This window comes from Rutidosis leptorrhynchoides, chromosome 2 (assembly GCF_046630445.1).
Source record: "Rutidosis leptorrhynchoides isolate AG116_Rl617_1_P2 chromosome 2, CSIRO_AGI_Rlap_v1, whole genome shotgun sequence".
Taxonomy (NCBI): Eukaryota; Viridiplantae; Streptophyta; class Magnoliopsida; order Asterales; family Asteraceae; genus Rutidosis; species Rutidosis leptorrhynchoides.
The window spans coordinates 528,973,248-528,980,700 of NC_092334.1; positions in this window are offsets into that span (position 1 = coordinate 528,973,248).

A 7,453-nucleotide genomic window follows, 5' to 3' on the forward strand; every position below is an offset into this window, starting at 1 on the left:
ATTTCGAAATCCATGCCAGCTATGTTAATAATAGCTCCTCGGCCAATTTGGTCAACTTTCTCAAGTTTCCCATTGGCTACCTCAACTAGCATATTCTCCTCTAAAGGCACTAATGACCAATCTATCTTAGAGCAAACGTTTCTACAGATATAGCTTCTATCGGCACCAGTATCAAATAGGACAGAGGCTAATAGTTTGTTGATAGTGAATATACCTGTAACCAAGTCGGGGTTCTCACGGGCATCTCTTGCGTTCACATTGAAAGCTCTTCCACCCGGTGGTCCTCCGTCCTTGCGCTTGTTAGGACACTCATTCCTAAGGTGGCCCTGCTGTCCATACTCATAGTATTTCCTTGGTCCATTTGGGTTGGTCCTCACAGCTGGGATGGGAATCTTGCAGTCCTTGCCAATATGCCCGGTCCTTTTGCACTTTTCACAGACCACATTACAGTACCCGGTATGGTACTTGTAGCACCTCTTGCACTGTGGTAGAGTACCCTTGTAGTTGGGGTTCGAGCTAGTGTTCGGGTTGGGGTTCCTTCCGTCGTTAGGCCTCTTAGCGGAGGTTTGATCATAGGTTCTCCCCTTGTTGTTGTAGTCCCACTTACGCTTCTCACCACTGGCTCCCGATTTGGATTTACCCTTTTTCGGTTCTTTGCTGATAATTTGGTTCATAAGGGTATGCGCCATGCGCATAGCTGCCGGGACGTTGGGTGGATTAGAAGAGGTGACATTTCCCTGAATGGACTTGGGAAGTCCCCACAAGTATCGTTCCATTCTCTTAAATTCCGGGGTGACCATCGTGGGACACATCAGCGCTAATTTCAGATACTACGATTGTAACCATCAAGATCGTTGCCCACAACCTTTAACTCCCAGAACTCAGCCTCCATCTTTTGTATCTCTGTCCTGGGGCAGTACTCTTCAATCGTGGCCCCCTTGAATTCTTCCCACGGAATGGCATAAACCTCATCAATACCCTTAGCTTGATCCAGTGTGTTCCACCAGGTTAGGGCACCGTCTGACAGCGTACATGAGGCATACTTGGTTTTGTTCGCCTCTGAGCAGTTGCTAACGCGGAACACAGCTTCTAATTTCTCAAACCACCTAGCCAAACCAACTGGCCCCTCAGTGCCACTAAAGTTGTGGGGCTTGCAGCTTTGAATCTCTTTGTAAGTGCAACCGTTCTGGACATTCTGGTTAACCGGTGGGGCTGGGGGAATAGCATTTGCCATAGCTGCAGCTACTCGTTCCGCAATCATTTCCTCAATTTGTGCTGCTGTGGGCACTGCTCTTCCGTTTGCCATTGCTCTTCTAAACAGAAATTTTAACTTAAGTCAAAATCCAGCATTTAATATATAATCATATAGTATGTGGTAAACAGGGGAACAACACAACGCATGTCAATTAAGTAACGCAACCAGGTACAAATACCGCAAAACCAACACACAGTAACGTAAATAGAACACTGTGCAAGAATTAAACAATACAAAGTTCCATTCATTAATAAAGAGTTGCATACATTCGCATAGATTCGTACAATACATAAGTAAAACATGAACTACAAACGAGATTACATAATGAAATCTACTACAAAGCCCTATGGTGACGGTGGGTAAAGGATGTCCATTACGTGGGACATCTGGTCCTCGAGCTCAGTTACCCGAGCATGGAGGATCTCCACCTCCCTCGTCAATTCGTCAACAGAGGGAGGGGCTGGCAGAGCAGGCGGTGCTGCTGGTGCAGGTGGTGCCGGTGGTGCAGATGGTCCAGCACCAGAAGCAGATGCTGCATAGCGGTAAGGCTTACGTACGAAAGGATCAGCAGGGTAAGGCACAACCCGCTTATGGGCGGTAACCCTACGATGCTGACCATGTGCGTCAGTGAACGCTCGACCTCCGTTGATCCCCGAAATTACGGTGCCGTCGAAACGGTACCGCTTCTTTGGCAGGGTGGAGGGTGGATGTACAGGTGCATCATCAGGGTCCTCCTCGTCGGAGTCATCGTTACTAGAGTCGTCTGTGGATGAGTCTTCGGATGATGAATTGTCAAAAACAGCTGGAGGTGGCGGCGCTCGGTAGTCATGATCCTGTATCTGAAAGGTGGGATCGGTATGACACGTCCATCAGGAAGGCGTCGGCACCAATGGTTATGCTCATTACGGAATGGAACGTCCTCGTATTCCCCGGGAATCACAACACTACCGGAGTGGGGCTGTGGCTCCGAGGGTCCTGGGGCAAGTAGAGCTGAAATCTCCGGGGGGTCCTGGGCTCCGTCTGAGGTAACCACTGGGGCAGGCGTACGGCTGCTGGTTCCGGAGGATGAAGCGCCGGGGTCACTGGTGGGTGTCGCCGACGGGATCGAAGGATCGGCAACAGTGGCAGGTGAAGTGGCTGAAGAGTCTGAATCGCTGCCCAAAATGATGACAGGTGGAATATCCGACATCTGATCAGGGAAAAATAACTTTTTCATGTCAGTAAGTCATAAAGCAAGCACGTATTAGGCACTACAGCAACCTAGCATGGCAGTAATAATAACAGGGCTAAACAGAAATAACATGTGAAAGCAGATAGTAAACATGTGAAAGCAGATAGTAATCATTCAATAGCGGAAATAAACATACAACAAGTTCGCATGGCAGTGAAGATAAGCAATAGCATGCAGTAAGATCATACAGCTGAAAATGTAGACAAAAGCATGCAGTAAGTTTCGCAGAAACAAGTAAACTAGCAAGTTGTAGATTAGTCCTATTAGTGAATCCTACTTAGGTTCGGTCTAGACTCACTAATGCAACCTAATTCCCTACAACCAATGCTCTGATACCAAATGTGACGCCCCGTACAAAACCATCGTGTACGATTCGTCAACAACAGGATCTTTATATGGTCAAGTACTATATGTTGTTTGAAAACCAGTTTGCATTCATAAAAAGATAGCGTTTTATAAAAGATAACGTGCATCCTATGAATAGGAGCATAAACATAAGTATTTGACCCTAAGGTCGTTACAAAGCCATTGTTTGAAATTAACATAAACTACGAATGTAACAGAAAAGTTCCATGAATGAGACATCTCTAGTAATGCAGCGGATAACTAATACAGCAGGTCCTTAACAGCAAGACAGCAAATCTAACAGCGGTAGCAAGAAACCTCTAGGCACCTGAGAAATACACACTTAAAAGTCAACACGAATGTTGGTGAGCTATAGTTTAAGTTGTAACAGTAACGTAAGGTAGGCCACGAGATTTCAATATAACAAAACAGTATGAAAAGTATCTGTATAATCGTGGGCACCCGGTAACTAGACTTAACGTTTATAACCCCCTGAAAGTACACTTGGAGAGTGCGTATGTTCACAAAGTATTAAACACCCGTTAAATGCTAGCACGACTAGCCCGAGTGGGGATGTCAAACCCTATGGATCCATATCTAAGATTCACGTTCACCGGTTCAAAAACCAATGACTAAACGTTACCGTACTAAGGGGAATGTTTATGCCATTGTATAACCCACACATATATAAAGTTTAAGTACTCGTGCCTAGTATGTAAAACGTAAAAAGCGCATGTATTCTCAGTCCCAAAATAATTAAAGTAAAAAGGGATGCTATAACTCACAGTGATAAAAGCGGTAAAGTCGGTAATGAAAGTACGCAAGTAGTAAGTCGGTCCAAAAGGTCGTCAACCTAAATCAAGGGTTACTAGGTCAGTAGGTTGTCTTTATAAATTCTAATAGTGCATAAAATAAGTTTAAGTGTCGTCATCATCATCGTTCATCATCATAAAAGCTAAGAAAGTTCGACAAGAATAGAGATCGAAACAATAGGCTGACTTCGGTCAGCTTCTACGACCTCTACGTAAATCGAAAAGATGCATAGTCAGTGGCTATGGCTCCGTATATGAGTCCCCTAACTGCTGAACAATTTTCAGAACCTAACTCGTCTTCATTTGACCTTGGTGATGGTTTAAGTGCGAGTAGGTCCGAATTTTCAGCACAACGTTACAAAGGAGTATTGACTTTCGGAAGGCCATAGATCCTAAACCGTAACTCGGATTAAGACGAGGCCTAAATAGAAAATCATCTACTCGAACCGAACTAACTGAAAATAAACTTTACAGTAGCCCAGATGGCCTGATCAGATACGAAAATCAGTGGACAAGTGCTCCGGTGGGGTTCTTGGTGCTTGATGCTCATCACGGTTCTCATCCTTGATGCTTGTAGCTTCAAGTGTACAACTCGTTGATGGTTTAGCATCACTTTTGACCAAGATTCTACCATCAATACACAATATGTTAAGACCAAGTGGTAACACAACTCATTTAAGAGTCTTAGATGGATGATGAACCAAGGTTACATCATATCCTTAGTCTTAACACAATTACAAGTCCTATTTACAAACAAAGTTACAAACTTCACATCAATCAAACAAGTATGAACATGATCTAAGTCAAATGAAGTGATGGAACCCTAAGCTAGAGAGCTTGGATCCCTTTCACACAATTTATAAGGTCACAAAGCTAGAAAGCTTGAACCTTTATTGGTCTTGAAGATCTTGAAGCATAAAGCTTGGATCTTTAAGTTTCATGAAGACCATAAACACAAGTTTTGATCTTTATAATAAAACAACAAGATCATAAGCTAGAAAACTTAGATCCAACAACAAGATATGAAGATTCAAGCTAGAAAGCTTGCATCTTGGTTGTTCTTGAAGATCTTGAAGCATAAAGCTTTGATCTTTAAGATACATGAATATTACAAACACAAGTTTGAATCTTTATAACAAAATAACAAGATTAAAGTGAGAAAAATATAGATCTACAAAGTTGGTGAAGATTCAAAGCTAGAAAGCTTGAATCTTCCATGTTCTTGAAGGATTCATGCTTGAATCTACAAGATCTAATCAAGATCAAAGCTAAAAAGCAAGACCTTTAATGATGATGATGACCACGAATTAGAAAGGAGAAGAAGAAGAAGAAAAAGCAAAACTTACAAGTTTCTAGAGTGAGAAAGACTAGAAAGGAAATAAGAGAGCAACTGTGTGTGAAATTTAAATGAGAGCAAGTGTTAAATGGATGGGATTAGGCTAGTATTTATAGGCAAATGGGGGAGGGGGGAGGCCTTTGTGGCCGTGATTTTGGTAGGGGGAGGGGGGGACACAAAGTTGCTTTTTGGTTAGTGGTTGTCTAAAGTAGGTACTTATGCTAGGAACCCATGTAACATTATGGATAATACTTGACATTTTTGCTAGCATGTTCCCTCTAATTAAATGGGTAATTGTCTTATATATTAATGGATCACTAGTAATTAATAAGTGGGCTAATTAATTGGGCCACTAGGTAGAGTAGGGTGGGCTTAAGTCCAACAAGGTAGAAAGTCCAACAAGACTAACTAGTGAGCTTAATTAAATTCCTACGCGTAATTAAGCATCCAAAAACCCAGGTAATTATTATTATAAAATAATAATTAATATTTTGCAGTCATAATATTCCGGTTATGACAAAAGTCAAATGTGCGCGCAGTTCGCGGTTTATTCGAAACGTCAAGTAACACTAACGGTTATAAAGGCTTCCGGTGAACAAGTTAAGTATCCTGCGTACTCTAAGGCACGTTTTAACATATAATTGGAAGTAAACCACGTATATTAAGTTTCCAGAGTATAAAGTAGCATAGTACATACAAAATCGAAGTTTCGCAAAAATACAAGGCACGAAAGCAAGTCGAAAAAGTCGGGTCATTACAAAAAGAACGGGTGCTCCCCACAGAGACGAGCTAGGATGAGTGAAACCTTTCTCTAAAAGTTCTTGGAGTTGGCTGGATAATTCCTTCATCTCAGATGGAGCTAATCGGTATGGTGCCTTTGCAATTTGTGCAGCACCGGGAGTTAAATCGATTTGGAAATGAAAGAAATTGTGGTCTCATATAATATCTAAGGTTGATATTTTTAGTTTACAATATAGGGGTAAGGAGTCAGGTAATGGTTCACGAGGGTCATAGGGTTGATCAGACCTTATTTCCATCATGATCCATTAGGATTTCTGCATGACTTATCATAATATAACCACGTTGATCAGGCATCATTATATTATACTAAATCATACTTTTATCACTACATAAAGTTTCTACTAATGTCATTTAGTCAATATTTATCTTTTTACGAGATGGAAGTTTCAACGGAGAAAAAGAAGATAGAAGTAGCATTGGATCCCTAAATTTTTCGCGAGTAGTCATGTGAGGATTTTTGAAAGCAAATTCTTGCAATCGGTTGGTGTAGTTTATGAGATTAGTATCTACCATCTCCATGCATGTAAGGAGCTGGTAGTTCATGGAAGTCTTATGTGGACATATAGTCGAAAGATTTCGTGGTGTGTGGTTATTGCCATTACTTTATGCGGCAGCAAGCAGTTGTTAGAATTTGGGCAAATGTCAAAGTGACGTTGGGAATTGTGTTGGTTGATCCGCCGGGAACCATGTTTCTTCAAAACATAATTATGTTGGCGTTTGTTGAGAAGTTTATAATGTAGTTAAAAATATAATGTGGTAAGCAAGTAAGATCCCACAACAATTTGTAAGATAGATAGGGGAAATAACAAGATATAATAAAACACTTGAATTTCATTAAACATCACAAAGATAACTAGCATCTTTTATTACACATGAGACGAAACAAGAATAGTAGTTTTAGGCAAAGCCTTTACAATGAACGAAAACTAATACGGAAATAGAAAAGAAATCCTAAGATCTAATCATTCTTAGGACGTGGGGGTTGGGTCTTGAACTTCCCCACAGAAGATCCTTGAGAAACTGCATACCCCTCTCCAGTTCCCCAATCCTTTGATTTTGCTGCTCAATTTCTCTGTCATGTCTCATAGCAGTCTTTTTTAAGATGTTATACACATCATATGAGTATGTTGACAATTCCTCTTGTTGATCTTCAAGCGTACTAAAGTGACCATCAATAAGTCCCCTTAACTTACCAAACTCTGTCTTTACTTCATGTAAGTCACTCATTACCATAGCATGTTCTACAGAGTTGGTGCAAAACACGGGAACAGTGGTAAGACGGGGTTCTTTAGATGAGTTTGAACTCTCGATATCTGAGGTCTCGGGTTCCTATCTTTTTAAAGAAGGAGCTATGACAACAGGGGGTTCTGGCTCAGGCTGGGTGTCACGACCCTACTTTTTTCATTATCTTTTACCGTTTATTATATAATGTCCGTTAATTGTTATTCGTGCCACGTCATTTCTATGACCTATATTATTATTTTAGTAATAATATATTAATTATTATGTGTTATGTGAATATTTGTATTCATATTTTAAATTTGTACGTTTATACGAATCGTGGATTTCTATCCGGCGAATCTTTTCGGTTTTCAAACCAACGGTCAAGCTTTTGGGATTTTTAAATCCAAATTATTTTTAATATGATATTTCAAAGTCATATAATTATATAT